Source organism: Gadus macrocephalus, chromosome 6 (genome assembly GCF_031168955.1).
Source record: "Gadus macrocephalus chromosome 6, ASM3116895v1".
Taxonomy (NCBI): Eukaryota; Metazoa; Chordata; class Actinopteri; order Gadiformes; family Gadidae; genus Gadus; species Gadus macrocephalus.
In genome coordinates, this window is record NC_082387.1 from 1,137,011 (window position 1) to 1,153,279 (window position 16,269).

The 16,269-nt window shown below is 42.5% G+C and overlaps 1 protein-coding gene across 1 annotated transcript in view; it reads right to left on the reverse strand.

The window, feature by feature from the left end:
• The window catches only part of skap2 (src kinase associated phosphoprotein 2), a 362,220-nt gene that overhangs the window by 301,664 nt on the left and 44,287 nt on the right, over positions 1-16,269 (reverse strand). The window lies entirely within an intron of this gene.

A 16,269-nucleotide genomic window follows, 5' to 3' on the forward strand; every position in this document is an offset into this window, starting at 1 on the left:
CTACTGAACAATATAAACAAATGATATAAAACAAAATCCCAGCCTCTTTCATTTTCAAATAGTATGTAAATATTCTGAATGAATAAAAATTGAAAAGATATGCGTGTCCTGGCATGTGTATAAGCTATAATACACACACGACTTTATATATATAAAGGGTTAAATAAACTCCATTTATTTATTATTATTATTATTATTATTTTCCACAATGTCTTGTTTTTAAACGATTTATGATAACTTTTATACTCTGTAAGGTGACCTTGGGTGTCTTGAAAGGCGCCTCTAAATTAAATGTATTATTATTATTATATATTTATATATTATCTTATATTATTATTATTATTTATTATATTATATATTATATAAATATATATATGTGGGAAATGCATCCTGGGATTTATAGCGGTTGCAAGTACACACGAGCCACCTCCGATGCATGCGTACTTCGAATTGGAACAGTGCTCGGGCAACGACTGATGACGTTTCACGAGTCCACGAGCACACGAGCACGCACAAGCACGCGAATAGAAACGGAGGCGAGGACCGGCTTCTTCTTCTTCGCTGGTGGCCAGGCTTAAGGCCGATTTAGGGTCGTTTTAGTCGCAGAGACGTAAGCACGTAATTTACACAAGGGACTTGTTTTAGACAAGTTTTGATTTACGGTTCCTTTAAGGTTCCTTAAGGATTGCGCGTGTTGCAAGGGGATTCTCCGCCAGAACAGTAGGGGGAGCAACGAACGAATCTGTGGGCGTGGAAGTGGAAATCGCTGGCTTGTTTATATTTATGCACTTCCAGTATTTTCGACGAGAGTAGCAGTAGCTAAGTTTAGGTTAGCGGTCTTTTTACACACTCTGAACAACCGGAAATGTGAGACTCCTGAAAGGATGTGGTTAGCTGGCCAATCACAGTCTTTGCGAGCTGCGTAGAGCCGTAGTGTTTTAGTCGCATAGTCAGGAATTTTGGGTGACGCACTTAAGCACGTAAGGGGGGATATTTTACCGCGCAAGGGGGGGTTATGTATCTTACGTGCTTACGCGTTACGTCTAAAACAGAGCATATATCGGCCTTTAGTTAATGCTAAATGATAACAACTGTACCGAGAGGATGTGGCTGCAGCAGGCTAACCTGACAGCAATCTAAACAATACTTCACCCCTGCTCTCAGATATACGTGTTTCTAACAAGATGATTTCATTTAAAGTTACATAAAGTAACGGTTTAATAACACAAACGCAGGAAACACGTGAGCTGCTAGTTTAGCGAAAGCAGCGTCCCTAGTAACCTGACGTCGTTGAAACATGCGAGCGAGCCGATAAAATCTTCCTAATAACTATAAAACTAAAGATCAGACACAACCACTGACTGAATATTATGAAAGGAAAATGTACATTTCTCGCTACAAATGTCATTAGAAACATGTTTAATGGTGTATCTGTCCTAAAATATTGCATTTCCCATTCAGATAATAACGATTAATATGGCTACGTAACAATTCCACCAAATGCTAGGAGAACGTATCGCCCCCTGTTGGTGCTATTCCCCCATTAATTTCGAATGGAGAAGGACGCGTGTTCAGGGTGACGCTTTGGTCAGGCAAAGCGTGACCCTGAACACGCCTTGCGATGTGGACAAACGTATCTATTTTACGCCTTGGCGTGATGCCGGGTTGCACTATTAGAACCACAGTTAAAAAATAAAAAAGTAAATAAACAATATTTAGTTAAAGGTTGGGTATGGGATTTGCGAAACGCCAGCAGATTTTGAAAATACACAACTCAAATGGTCCTACCCGAGCAAGGTACGTTTTATTACTCTGTTTTCTGGGAATAATTGACATAAGCAGAAACCAGAAACCAGCCGTTTTTTCGTTTTGTCAAAAAAAACACGAAAATCTAAATTTCAGTTCGTTTATTCGTTTTTTGGTTCTTCTTAACAAAACGGATTTACCACTCAATATCTGGTTTCCGCCGGTGGGCGGTTCCTCTTATTGGCTAATATGCTTCGTTGCCCCGTGCTCTTCAAAATAAAAGTTCTTCTGTTTGATAATGTCGACAAATATATTACTGTATTATAGACACTATAGCAGACACAGAGGACCACACCACCCACAGTCAAGACTGACACGGTAACAATAATAGTATTCATAATCATTTGAAAATGAGAACTTCTGAAGCTATGATGACTTCAGTGCAGTTGATGTTTAGCCACAGTTAATAGCCTACATGCAGAGTAGACCTGAGGGCTTTACTACGACATCATTGTCCGGCTCTGAACTCTGCGCTCTGTGGGCATTCACATCAAAGGAGATGCGATCGCGGGCTGCTGATTTCCTCACAGCCTGAGAGCTATGAGGAATACAAGTGATCACAACACATTTCTGACAGCTGAAAATTGCGCATTTGTTGACCTTTATCCATTTACAGTAAACAAATTATTTTTTCTAGTTGAAAGATATTTTATATTGTTTTCATATTAGCCTATTATTTACTAATGGTGTTTACAGAATGCGAGTGCGTGTTATATTGAAAGCGAGGCTGGGTGTGCCTATGAATATAGGCTACAGTGAGTTTTTTAAGGTGCTGTACAAGCAAATCATAGGCCTATCGTCTACTCTGTACAGTGACAGCGAGTGTAAAGTAACCTACTTCATTCAATATCGAATAGGCTTGCAGCCTACGCTATGTACAAATGGTTTTGCTCTTTGCTCATGGCAGTTGTGACAGTCATTTTAACGTGTCAGCAGGCAAGCTTCACTCATTCCAGGATGCATTATGCGTTGTCCTGTCCTATAGCCTACTTGGAACATGTTTTGGAATGGATCTATAGTAGCCTCTCTGACCCATGGGGAGAGCTGGTTCCACAGTAAAGGAGCCCAGTAACTGAATGCTCTACTTCCCGGTCTGTTTTTAGAGATACTGGGAGTCACTAACAGACCTGCATTCTGGGAGCCAATAAAAATCTTTGATAAGTCATAATAAAAATATTGACTCATTATTGTGCATTTAAAGATGTATATTATTACATTGCAGCATTATTTGGGGATGACAATACAAGACTTCCATGAATGTGCATTTGAAGGAGAGTTTGCTTTGTATTCCAGCTGGCAAATTTATATAGGCTAGTATAGATCCATTTCAAAACACGTTCCAAGTAGGCTATAGGACAAAGCATAATGCATCCTGGAATGAGTGAAGCTTGCCTGCTGACATGTTAAAATGACTGCCACAACTGCCATGAGCAAAGAGCAAAACCATTTGTACATAGTGTAGGCTACAGTAGCCTATTCAATATTGAATGAAGTAGGTTACTGTACACTCTTTGTCACTGTACAGAGTAGTCAATATGATTTGCTTGTACAGCACCTTAAAAAACTCACTGTAGCCTATATTCATAGGCACACCCAGCCTCGCTTTCAATAGGCCTATAACACACACTCGCATTCTGTAATCACTGTCAGTAAATAATAATATATTCTATTCTATATTCCTATATTCTACAGGGGGGGGGGATATATTAATATGTGACTGCATACAAATTTGTCCACAGACATGGTGACTAATGTATGATAGTAGGCATTATTGGCCCTTAACACTAATATTCAGAAACAACACTGCCTCAAAAGGTTGGCCTAAGCAACACCAGTAGAGGCATATACTTTTCCCTGAACTTTTAAACGTTGCAAATGTGCAAAACATATATTATATTTATGTGGCATTCAGTCCAATGCTTAAAAATATATCTGTGGCATTCAGTAGGCCAATGCTGTGGTAAAGTGTGCAAAGTATGAGTATGAATATTTGATGGAGTATGAGCAAGTGTTTCCTTCTGTTACATAGATAGAACTTTATCAATCCCCTGCAGGAGAAATGTGTTAATGTTTGTCCCTATAAAACAATAATGGTAAAAAAAATAATACAAAACATGACGGTAACTCTAAAGTCAAACCGTCCAATCTGAAGGCTTTACTTAACCACTCCCCCTACTCACTTCCACCAATGCAAAGCGAACAGAACTGAGTAGGGGAGGGCGTAGCCCAACTAGTTTGTGACAGACCCAGAGGAACGCAACGCAAATTAAATGTGAACATGTATTGAGGCTTTAATAAATCCCGGACGATTTTGAAATTTCACCCAGACGCATTTGATTCCTACCCTTCCACTGTTAAATAGCGGCGCAAGTTGTGTGGCGTGTGACGGTGTGAGCGTGTGCATGGGTTGAATTGCGTGCGTCTCGCGGAGAGCCATGCGCACTGTGCAGCTGTCAGAAATGTGTTGTAATCACTTGTATTCCTCATAGCTCTCAGGCTGTGAGGAAATCAGCAGCCCGCGATCGCAGCTCCTTTGATGTGAACGCGTACAGAGCGCATAGTTCAGAGCCGGACAATGATGTCGTAGTAAAGCCCTCAGGTCTATTCTGCATGTATTAACTGTGGCTAAACATCAACTGCACTGAAGTCATCATAACTTCATAAGTTCTCATTGTCAAATGATTATGAACACTATTATTGTTATTTGAAGCCGGGTCAGTCTTGACTGTGGGTGGTGTGGTCCTCTGTGTCTGCTAGTGTCTATAATAAAGTAATATTTTTGTCGACATTATCAAACGGAAGAACTTTTATTATGAAGAGCACAGGTCAATGAAGCACGCTAGCCAATAAGAGGACCCGCCCACCGGTGGAAACCAGATATTGAGTGGTAAATTCGTTTCGCTCAGTAAGAACCAAAAAACGAATAAACGAACTGAAATATTGATTTTCGTTTTTTTTTGACATAACGTAGAAACGAATAAACGAACTGAAATCTTGATTTTCGTTTTCTTGTCAAAACGAAAAAACCAAAAAACGGCTTGTTTTCTGGTTTCTGCTTGCGTCAATTATTCCCAGAAAACAGAGTAATAAAACGTACCTTGCTCCTACCCCCTCTCCTTCAACGCTGACTCTGACTCCACCCATTCCAAGTACCTGGACGCGCAATCATGCACGAGCGCGAACAGAGATGCGCGAGAGCGAGCCAGGCTAGCGTAGGTTTTCGTTTAACAACATGGCACTACATTCAGCTGTAAGTTGCACCCAGTACCGCGGGAAGTAGGGGTGCTGGGGGTGCTGCCCCACTCCCTGTCTTATCACAGAAAACGATAATTTCTAAAAACTCCGGCCAAAGTGGAGATTTCTGAAAACGCCGGTTATGTGTTGTCGTGTCACCGGGGAGAAACGGGATTTTAGGTTCTGAAGCGTCACATATATGCACCAGGAAATGCTTTACGTCATGTGAGCGCCCGCTGTACCGTATTGGTCCGAATATAAACACAAACCCCATTGCAAGACGACCTATATTTGGAAAAAGGATTTGAAGACCAGATCTTGTTTTTATGAATAAATAAATTGTATTAATTGAAATAATATACGAAAATAAAAAGGCATAGAATAAAACACTGCATTGCCACTAAACAGTAGTGCAAATAGGCCGTACTGATGTGTACACCAAAGACTATTCCTGACACTCCTCTGCCCCGCTGTGTTCGCTCTGGCTGTGGTCGCTCCGAACTGTTTCGGCCCGTGGCAAAGCGAGTCATCCTCGCTGCTGTCCAAGGCGACGCAGCATTTATTTAATGCTCATATGACCTAGTGCTGAAAAAAGGTTATATGAAAAAGTGTGAGGGTAGCGATGGTGCGCTAAACTTGTTCTGTGAGCAGCTGGATGTGAACCATGGTGTGAAGGAAGTGAACACAACGATCGATTTTCAACTGTGCGCGCATGCACTGGTGTAATTGAGCTGCGCTGCTATATATCTTTTTTATCAATGTAACGAGTTGCGAGTCTAGTGCAGGCTGAGTTTTTTTTTTTCCAGCACCCCCTGCTGAGAATACGTTCTCGCGGCTATGGTTGCACCAGATGTTATAAACATTAAACGGTCACATAAATCATTACTATTTTTTAGAAAATGTATGTTTGTTTCATATAATTGTATTGGAAGTCCTGGTTTTCACTAGGGTTGCCGCGGTGTGGACATTTTCACACCGAGTAATACACTCGTCTCAACACCGGTATTACCGAGTATAAACGGTATAAACTTTGAAACTAGGGCCGAATCTCGATTCTTCCCCTTGCCCCTTTTGCTTTGTCTTTGTCTTTGTCTTAACCCTAGCACTTGCAAGTGTAAGGGCCAAGGGCTGAGATCTTTCCCCTATGAAATGAGACGCCACTCGGTTTCGGGTACGTCATCATTCATCGTCGCCAGCTGGCTGCCCCGTCACCAGAGCGCCGAAACGCCAATAAAAGCCAGAGAAGAAGAGCGATATATATATATATCTTAGATGCTGCCGCCATCGTTGAAGAGTTGAGGGTGTGTGTGGTGAAACGGATCAGTGTGTCCACGGTTCGGTTCAGATAACCGTTTTGGGCCTCGGTTTCGGATACGGTTCGGATTAGGATCATGTCCGTGATAGTAAAAAGGCGGACTTTTTTTTGACGGAGGGTTTGGGGGAGAAACACAAAAATGAATGAGACCCACAGGCTATTTGCAATGTGTTAATTGACTGCAATCAGACAACTTGCAAGGCTTTTTTGTGCAATAAATGTTCCCCTAAATGCATTTGAAAACATGGTGCACTGAGTGTAACATGTAAGGGATAACGGCCGACGAGGCTTAGAACTCTGGCGACGAGCGCAACGAAGTTTAAAGCCCAGTTTGTTTTGAACGCTGACAGGCTGAAGGGAGGGGCGGGAAAAGTCTCATTGGCTCGGGCAGCACTGGAGAGAATGCATTCCGCTGGGTCCTAAACACCCTTTTGTATCGGACGTAGGCTACAGTTGGCAAAGTACGCTACATAAGGCAATGCCTTCATGAAACCGAAATCCGCGGATCTCCAGAATGCTCCGAACTGTGGTAAACGAACCGAACGGATTCGGATACAATTCGAATCCGCTGCAGGCCCTGTAGCATCTAGCTGGCAAGCTACCATCTAAGCCAATGGAGTGGTGGTATACGCGCTAATTGTATCCTAAAACTACCGTTTGAAAGCTTCAGTTAAGACCTACAATACTATGCATCGTTCGTGTAGCACATTTCAGATCAAACCGAGTCATTATAAACATATAAAAAGTTGTGTAGATAGCTGTAAAATATTCCTCGCTTCAAGCAGCCATGTTTTTTTTTTAATTCCCGGTTTCGCTATGTGCTCTGGGATAGCCCTTGGAGGAGCAAGTGAGCTCTCAAATCATCTTAAAAATAAGGGGTACATAGCACTCAATCTTATCCCTTAATCTTGATCAAATTGGGTATTGAGACACCACTAGCTCTCACATGAACGCGCAACTTCAAGGGTAAGGGGGAAGATAAGGGGTAAGGGGAAGTATTGAGATTGGGCCGTCAACCGCCACACAAGCATCGGTTTTTAGACCCTTCTCGTCCTTCAGTTGCCGCCAACGTTCGAAAGCAGCGCCTAGGATTATTCTTGATTTCAGTTTTTCTCTGTCAGCGTTTTTATTATCAATTACTCTCTGAAAAATAGTTTTCCTTCTCTTTGCTGGTGGTGGTGGTGGTGGTGGGGATGGTGGCGTCTTGTCTGCCATGGAAATTGTCTTCTACTGCTAGGTCCAAATGTGGATATAGGCCCAATCCCGTTTCTTTGCTCACTGTCTCAACCCTACATCTCAACCCTAACCCTCATTGCTCATTGCTACCCCTCATTGCTACCCCTCATTGCTACCCCTAACCGATCCCCTACCAAATGGGACAACCCTACCCTGTGACTTCATCATGGCCTCCCCGTGCCCCCTAGCAGATAACCAGACCCCTGGTAATGTTACAAGTGACAGACTGGCTGCCATTGTCTCGGGCAACGAGCAAGACCCATTGTAAAGATGTTTAACCTGAAATGGTATTTATATTTTGTAATTGGCATGTTTAAATAAAGTGTTATAATTAATTAATTAAAAAAATAATACTATTTGTCCCTCGTAATATACCTCTATTTTGAATGTCACTTAGCTACATGTTAAAGGTGGTATTAGGGTGCACTCACACTAGGCCATCTGGCCGTGGCCGTTGGCCGTTTTCACACCTAACCGTGCTCAAATGGCCCCATTGTTCTCTGGCCTGCACTCACACTAGGCCGTCTGGCCGTGGCCGTTGCAGCTGTGGCCTGGCCACGGAAGGCTCTTGTACATACGTCATCACGTCGTAACACGTCATCACCAAGCGTCCGCTGCATGGACCATAATAAAGTCTGCCGCCAGTCAGAGTTTTAACAACAATGGACAACAACACAGAGAACACACCAACAGTTGAACCGCTTGACGCGATGTTTACCGTTTAATGGGAAAGAAGGCTCGTCGCCTTTATTATGTCCGTGGTCGTCGCATTGACTATACGTCATCCAGCTCAGGTTGCGTAGCGCGTGTCGGCTCATTAGCATCTGTACCGTAGCGGCCCGTGCCGTAGTAGCACACCTCTCCCAAGTGGCCAAATTGGCCCGGCCTGGCCAGACTGGCCACACTCACACTGGCAGATTTGAGCACGGTTAGGTGCTAAAACGGCCACGGCCACGGCCAGATGGCCTAGTGTGAGTGCACCCTTAGATAATCGGTTATGAACAAGAACACTTTAGAAGAAACACTTTATTTAAATAAGAAACACTGAACCACACATCTAAAAATACACACACATGCATCTAAAAATACACACACACGCACACCTAAAAATACAAACACACACACACACTCTCTCAGCTTTTGAGAGAATGGTGGAGAATCACATCTTCTCCACCATTCCGCCAACTTTGCCTCGCTCTCCTCATGCCTCGCCTGCCCCCTGGCACTCTCCTCTTGGAAGGGGGTCTGGGGTGGTGGAAGAGGTGCCTGGGGTGGAGGAGCATGAGGGAGAGGTGGGGGGGACTCAACGAAGTCCTGAAAGAAAACGAATAAGAAGGAAATAGGAATTATATGCCAGAACTGGTTGATATGGCCATATGTTATGTACAATATATAATAGCTATGTACACAATATAGTCCTGCCAAAAAATACATTGATTAGCCATGTAATATTACTAATATAATATAATATATTAGTATATATACTATTACTTAGAGAATATTACTAATATAATCTAATATATTAGTATAAAGCTTATTTTTAACCTGGAGTCACTAGAACATGGAAGATCTGGATATCATACGACATGATATCCAGCCCGGTCGTATGCAGCCCGGCCGAATACCGGGGTCGTGCGGCCCTTGAAAGTCGGCCGCGGACTTTCGCGATCTTGTGCGAAAGTCGGCCACAGACTTCCGCGATCTTCCAAGAGTCCGCGGCCGGGCTTCGCAGAGTATGCAGAGTATAATTAATAAAATAATTACTAGTTAATTACAGAGAAAACACTTACATTTGTGTTTTTCCAATCCTGTCGCATCTTTTCGCCCGCCATCTTGTCTAGGATATTTCTTGATTTTCCGTTTTCTCGCAAGGTATTGTGGGAGCAAGTCAGAACTGAAGCGCTTTGAGGGTGCCCATCGAAAATCTCAATTTTGAGGGGATGTTAGCCCTCCCCCTACCCCTTAAGCTACCTTTAAACTGGTATTGGGACATGGCTCCACGGCGCGTGAACGCGCAACAGCGAGGGTTAGGGCTGAGATTTTGAAGCGAGCAAAGGATTGAGATTCAACCTAACTAGTTCCAGTAGCTACCGCAGGATAACAACAAACAGGAGCTTGCTCTGGGTCACAAGCTCTGGGTCACGAGTACTGCACGAAGGGGTCGCGCGCGGGGGAGGGGGAGTGCAGTACGACCGTTTGATTGACGTACTTACTGTCCAATGCAACTCGGTGGCAATGGAAATGATTGGCTGGAGTTTTTCTAGCCCTGCCCGTTCCACAGATGATTGACTTGTTTAATTTTCATGTCAGTACTTCTAACTCAGTGGCTGTAAGCGGGTTATGATAAGGATTTCAAGTAATTTTGCAAAAATGGCCAAAAAAGCGAATTCCATACCCAACCTTTAAATTTCTGCTGAAACTATTTTTTCAAAGTATTAAGTATGAAAATACAGTCAGCTGTTGAGAAATGTAGCCCCTGAAGATTCCATAGCATTACACCTAACATTTATCAGGACTTGAATGTAACGTTATATTTTAATATGCTTTCTCAGGATTTGCCATGTTGTATACGAACAAAACGTACTCTAGTGATGACCAAGCCTACAAAACAGGAAAGGTAGCTATCACCGCTTGTCCTATCTTTCCTCGGTCAGTGAAAATTATATTTTCGAAGGAAAATATAAGCAGCTGTAACTGGTCTCTTTGTAAGTCAAGAAGACAGGGCTGAATCTCTGAAATGTTACAAATTTGGCGAATTAAATGCTCCACCTCATCAAACTTGGCCCGAACAGCGTCTTCTAAATGGTAGCTGGATGCTTCCAAGTTTTCCCTTAGCTGAAGCAACCTCGTTAGAGCATAGTCATAGTCATAGTCATAGTAATGGAACATTACTGTCGACATAGTCAGCCAAATTAATTATGGCATTTATTGTGTTATTCCGTGTTTCTTCCATTTAGTTCCATCTAGTGCTTAAAAAAACCCCTTAGGGTTTTACCTTAGCACAACCTAGGGGGGCGCTGGGAACGAGATTATTTTTTTGGGTGAAGAAATAGGCTACCTGAAATATATAGCCTATTTTCATTTATTGGTTTCTAACCCCTCTACCGTCTCAGCTACTTTTTTACTGTCTATGCGCAGTGGAACAGTGATAATACAGCGCGGTTCGGTCCTGCACACGCCCGGACTCCCGTTACATCAGCTATCGTCATGATCTCTATAATAACACTGACAAACAAAAAAATATCAAATTTTGTTTCATAGCCCGCTTTCCTCCTTCCTCTTGTTCAGTTCCAGCTACTCTGAGCGTAATCTCCACGAAAAGGGGCGTCAGAGGATCAGGGTAAGGTCAGAGGGGCGTTTGCTCAAAAAATGTTGAGAACCACTGCTATATAGGAACATTTTAAAAGTATAACAAAGATGGAGGCCTATTCAACATATTTACATACTATTATTTTTAAATGAAAGAGGGGTTTTGTTTTGTATAATTTGTTTAGATTTTATAAATCGCTGATGGAGGAAACCCATCGCAACGGAAATCCTGGTCGGATCCATCTGATCGTGTGTGTGTGTGTGTGCAAGGGCGTTAGTTTGTTTTTAGAAGTGGTGGGGACAATAACCATAAGCTTGAGTGTGGTTTGAATAGTGCTGGGTACCCTTATGTAAGCTTTTCATCCATTCATTATTATTCACATTATTATTATATTATTATTATTATTATTATTCAACGCTGCATTACAATATGCTCTACAGTGTATTGTCAGGTGTTGAAAATCCTATTCGAACAATAAAAGTTGAAAACCACAGTTTGTGTTTTGTCTTGTTTTGCAAAACGGCGTTGGAAATACCAGGGTATTGGCTCGGGATATGTAATACTAATACACACAGGATGTTGGAGCCATTTGATATTTATGTTGCAAATGTGATTAGGATTGGTAACACTATTGAAATAATTATAATATTTAAGTTCATGTAATATGGTTTAATAGTTATGGTCTTATTTATGGTCTACAATTACCCAATTCTATGTGTGAAAAATTATTGACTGCCGTGTTCTATCTGGCCTATTGAGCGTGACGTCTGACGTTCTGACTGGCAGATGTCAAATATATAGATGGGCTACCTATGACCAGGGAGAGCGGAAGTGGCAAACAATTTTTCAACCGCGTGAATGCGATAGGGACATGTTATATTGACTAAGAAGAAATAAATAAACCTATAATTTACGACGCGCGTTGTCCGATTGTCTCCGCTCCCAGAAGTGGCCGCTGGAAAGCTGCCACTACATTAAGTTGAAAAATTGCCCATCCGAAACGTTGGACAAAGGAAACTGATGGATTGTATCTTTGAGCTGTGGTTGGAAATACGCTGGAACACATTCAGCATCAACTTGCTTCTTCGTGAGTAACCCGGCGAATTCCATTGTAGTCAGAGACCCATGATACGATCAGACATTAGGGGAGACCGAAATGTTTGATGGGACAATCCGAATTGCGCAATCAAGACCCATACGATCAGACATCAGGAGAGAGACTGAATTGTTTGATGGGACAATCCGGATTGCGCAATCAAGACCCATACGATCAGACATCAGGAAAGACTGAAATGTTTGATGGGACAATTCGAATTGCGCGATCGCAGGAAAGAAGCATATAAGCGATCACTGAGATCCCGACGTGTTAATTCAACGTGGACACTCTCTTAAGAATATTGCTTATGACAGACTAAAGACAACAATGACTAAGCATAACCTGCAATAAATCTACAAAATAATTACGACTTTGCAAATGAATAAATTATGTGCGCAACACTAAACAGACGGCAAGAATTAAAGGAATTAAAGAAATTAAGACGCTGTTCATTTGTTTGTTGATGCGACGTGGGAAGTAATAATTATTTATAAAACGAAATAAAAGAGCCGAGATCATGTCTGAGGAAGAGACGGCCATAGGCCCAGACACGGGTGAGCAACATCACTTACATGGGATTAAAGAGCTCAGCGCAACTCGTCGTGGCAAACTTGGGCACTGCACTCGAAAAATGAATGAGATTAATAATGACATAAGATTTGGTAGAGGAGATGCTGTTGCTGTGAAAGCACAATTGGAAGAGTTTCACAAAATATTGAAGACATTTAAAACATCTCATGAATCAGTTCAAATGCTTTTATCTGATGACGTGAAAGAAAATGAAAATGTTGACTGGTATGAACCGAAGATAACAAAGTTTAATGACTTTATTTGCCAAACCGAGATATGGTTAAGGCATCAGCAAGACCCACAATCACCTGATGATGTGCATGATAGTGTGTCAATGGTATCTAAGAGTAGTTCAAAAGCATCATCAGCTCATTCTGCACGAATTAAAATTGCTGTGGATAAAGCTGGTTTGCTGGCCAGAGCTAAGTCATTGAGAGAGAAACACGAAATGGAAATGGAAATGGAAATGGAAAAGCTTAAATTGCGAGCTAAAATGGAAGCATTTCAACTAAGAGAGGATCTTGCTGTCACAAATGCCAAACTACAGGCCATAGAAGAAATTGATCCAACTGAATCAACAGCAGGAACAGCTTTCAGACCTGGGGATGGTATGAACGCTTATCTGGAGAAATATATGGAGAAATCACACAGAACGGAGGAACCAATTTCCGAATCAGTGGAAAGCAGCAGAGATGCAGGGATATCTCAGCCGGATTTCGTGGATCTGGGAGCAGTACCTAAAACACCATTACAGAGGGCTATGCGTGGCGGCCTAGCCCAGAAATCAATGGCAGTACCGCAAACAACCACTGCTGCAACAACTAGGCTCAACTTATCAAGCGGAGGCACTAGAACTACTTTGACTCAACCAAGAAGAGCACAATCTACTCCGGGAAGAGAACCATTAGAACCCCTAGATAACTCAGACTTGACAAATCTGCTTGTATCTGTTGTAGCTCAATCAGCACTTCCAAAGAAGGAAGTTCCCGTGTTCAATGGTGACCCCCTGGAATTTCAGTTGTTCATGCAAGCAATCAAATACAACATAGAAGATAAGACTGACAGTAATGAAGACCGACTTTACTTTTTGGAACAATACACGGTCGGACAACCAAAAGAACTTGTCAGAAGCTGTTTTCACATGGACGCTGCGGAAGGTTATGCTGAAGCCAAGCGCCTGCTCAAGCGACACTTTGGCAATGACTTTAGAATCACGACTGCCTATATGGAGAAGGCCTTAAACTGGACTGTAATCAGACCAGATGACGGAAAGGCACTTTACAGTTATGCATTATATTTAAGAAGTTGCTGTAATGCTGCCCAAAACCTTCAATACATGTCGGAACTTGACTTGCAATCCAACATGAAACAAATAGTCTCCAAGCTCCCATACAAACTCAGAGAGAGATGGAGAACAGTGGTATGTGACATTATGGAACAAACGCAACAGAGGCCTAAATTCAATGATCTCGTCAGATTCATTGAGAAACAGTCCCGAATATTGCAGGATCCGGTCTTTGGCAACATTCAAGACGTTCACAGAGAAGCAAAGGTGAGAGCACCTACAGTGAACCTTCCCTATAGAAAATCTGCCAGCAAGCAGAGCTTTCTCACTGCAGTTTCTCCAGTCACCACTAATGCTGTTGCAAAAGCCAATGTAAAAGAAAAGATAGATCAATTTAGAAATCTCACTCCTTTCAATGAATGTTATGCTTTTTCCAGACCCTGTGTTTACTGTAAGAGAGAGCATGCAATGGAAAGATGTGAAGCAATGTCAAAACTCCCACACAAAGAGAAAATTGAATTTCTAAAGAAACATGGATTTTGTTTTGCCTGTTTGACAAAAGGACATCTCGGCAAAACATGTAAGAAACGCCTGACATGCCACTCATGTGATAAGAAACACCCAACACTCTTACACATCGAAAACTGGTCAGCAGATGGCGCCATAGACACTAAAGCACCTGTAGTAGCCACGAACAATAATAGTGGTGGCACAGCCGTTCAAGCCAACTCTGTCACAGTTACCCTGCCACCAACCGACCAAACAGAGGCCGGCAATACAGACCACAAATTGGCAATTGTACCCGTGATAGTGAAGGCGACCAAAGGTAGTCATTCCATAAAAACATATGCATTCCTGGATCCCGGGAGTTCCGCTACCTTCTGTACAGAAAAACTAATGGAGGAACTGTCTGTCAGAGGGAGGAAAACAGAAATTCTGCTTCAAACCATGTGTTATGAAAAGCCAGTAAAAACCTTCAGATTGGGTGGACTGGAAGTAAGCAGCCTTGATGGCAAAGACTTCATCGAACTCCCAGAGGTCTTTACACAATGCACTATTCCTGTAAGTGATAAGAACATCCCGAGAGAAGAAGATCTCAAACAATGGCCTTACCTAAATGAGGTCAAACTGAACTCCATTGAAGCAGACGTGAGTCTGTTGATTGGAATGAACATCCCCAAAGCCATGGAACCACTCAAGGTCATCAACAGCCAGGACAATGGCCCGTATGCTGTCCTGACAAACCTTGGGTGGATAGTTAATGGCCCACTGGGAATTAGCTCACACGTAAACAAACATGGACGACCTCAAATAACGACAAACAGAATATCAGTGGCTCGCTTGGGCGATCTACTGATCCAACAGTACAATCAAGACTTCCCCGAATTGAGCTATGAGGAGAAAGACGAACATTCATTCGAAGATAAAAGATTTCTGCAAATCATGAAAGAATCTTTAAGAAAAATAGACGGTCATTATGAAATCCGACTTCCTTTCCGTAAGGATGATCTTCGTATGCCAAATAATAGGCAAATGGCTGAACAAAGAGCATATGGCCTTAAGAAAAGATTCGAGAAGGATGAGTCATTTAAAAAGGATTACGTGTGCTTCATGAACGATGTCTTATCGAAAGGACATGCAGAGATGGTATCCGAAGAACAGCTCCACCGGACTGATGGGAGACTCTGGTACATTCCCCACCACGGAGTGTACCACAAACGTAAAAAAACAATCCGGGTGGTCTTCGACTGTACTTCGGCCTACAGAGGTACCTCTTTGAACTCAGAGTTATTGCAAGGCCCAGACCTTACAAACACCTTGCTAGGTGTACTTCTGAAGTTCAGACAGGAACCAGTAGCTGTGATGGGCGACATCGAAGGAATGTTCCACCAAGTGAAGGTTCCTGCAACGGATGTGGACTTTCTGAGGTTCTTGTGGTGGCCAGGTGGCGACACTACCCAAGCACTGAGGGAATTTCGAATGACTGTGCATCTATTCGGTGCAGTTTCATCTCCCAGCTGTGCAAATTTTGCCCTCAAGCAGACAGCTGAGGATAATGAAGGGAAAGCTGATAGCTCAGCACTGAACACAATTCGTCACAATTTCTATGTGGATGACTGTGTTAAATCAGTTCCAGATGAAAACCAAGCTATTAGTCTGGTTCAGAACTTAAAGAAAATATGTGCAACTGGAGGATTTAAACTTACCAAATGGACCAGCAACAGCCGTTCTGTCCTTGCATCTTTACCTGTAGAGGAAAGGGCAAAAGAAGTAAAGAACATTGACCTTGAGAAAGACAAGCTTCCTGTAGAGAGAGCACTTGGCATGCGGTGGGATGTTGAGTCCGATACATTCTTCTTTGACATCACTCCGAAACAACAACCAGTTAGTCGAAGGGGAATCTTGTCTGTGCTCAA